The sequence below is a fragment of the Desmodus rotundus genome, chromosome 9 (genome assembly GCF_022682495.2).
Source record: "Desmodus rotundus isolate HL8 chromosome 9, HLdesRot8A.1, whole genome shotgun sequence".
In the NCBI taxonomy this organism is placed as follows: Eukaryota; Metazoa; Chordata; class Mammalia; order Chiroptera; family Phyllostomidae; genus Desmodus; species Desmodus rotundus.
In genome coordinates, this window is record NC_071395.1 from 11,737,666 (window position 1) to 11,738,752 (window position 1,087).

A 1,087-nucleotide genomic window follows, 5' to 3' on the forward strand; every position below is an offset into this window, starting at 1 on the left:
ACAGCCACACTCATTCATTCACAATCACCTATGGCTGCTCTCCTGCTACAATGGAGGAGTTGAGTAGTTACAACAGAGGTCTTCTGGCCAGCAAAGCCTCAGATATTAATTATTTGACCCTTTACAGAAAAAGTGTGACTCTGGCCCTATACCCTCTATGGCAAAAGTCTAAATAATTATAATAATGGCCAGTGTTGATCAAACTCCCCAACATTCAATGAACTATTAAATACATGACATGAATTATATCACTACATCTGCCCAATAGCTCCATGAAGTAGGTATTTTTGGTTTCCCCATTTTACGAGTGAAGGACCCAAGGCTTGCAAAGCTAATGAGGCTCCTGGACTAGGAAGCAGGGGAGGCTGGATTCGAAGCCCGTCAGTCTGACTCCAGTGCCCATTCTCTTGACTGGTAAACAGTCCTTCCTCTAACATAATGTGGATAACAGCTACCATTGGCCAAGTGTTCCCTGCCCACCAGCCTTGCATGGGTTGTCTGTAAAGCTCACCACTGCTGGCATCTACACCTTCCAAAGAGCAGGAGCAGAAACTCGGGTTGGTTCGGTATCTTCCCCAAGCACGGGAGCTAGCAGTAGAAGATCCTGTGTTCAGACTCAGACACCGTAACTCTTTCATGACACATGTGACCTCACAGTAGAAAGACAGCACTGCAGAGACGGTATAACAAGCGGTAGAAATAACAGTTCTGGCTTGTACGAAAGGAGAGATGGCTGGTACACCCACGAGGATGGGAAGAGGCCCTCAGGCCTGACAACACGCAGACCGTTAAGGGATTGCCACCTTCTTTAAGGCATCTAAAGTCGTTTTTAAACCTTAAGGGCTCTCATCATAAGGAGAAAATTGGTTCCTTTTCTTTCGTTGTTTCTTTTCTTTACGTTGTATCTATATGAGGTGGCGGACATTAGCTGAACGTACTGTGATAATTATTTCACAACACATAAAGCCATCATGCTGTAGGCCTTCAACTTGCACAGTAATGTATCCCAAGTATTTCTCAATAAAACGGGGGGGAAATAATTTTTTTCTAATTGTCCACTCTGTCTAAAAAGACTATGAGTCACCGC

The 1,087-nt window shown here is 44.4% G+C and overlaps 1 non-coding gene across 1 annotated transcript; it reads left to right on the plus strand.

The window, feature by feature from the left end:
- Positions 1-710: 710 nt before the first annotated feature.
- LOC112312700 (U6atac minor spliceosomal RNA) lies at positions 711-833 on the plus strand. Its single transcript, XR_002975598.1, has one exon. It is a non-coding gene; the product is annotated as a U6atac minor spliceosomal RNA (small nuclear RNA).
- The last annotated feature ends 254 nt before the right edge of the window (positions 834-1,087 follow it).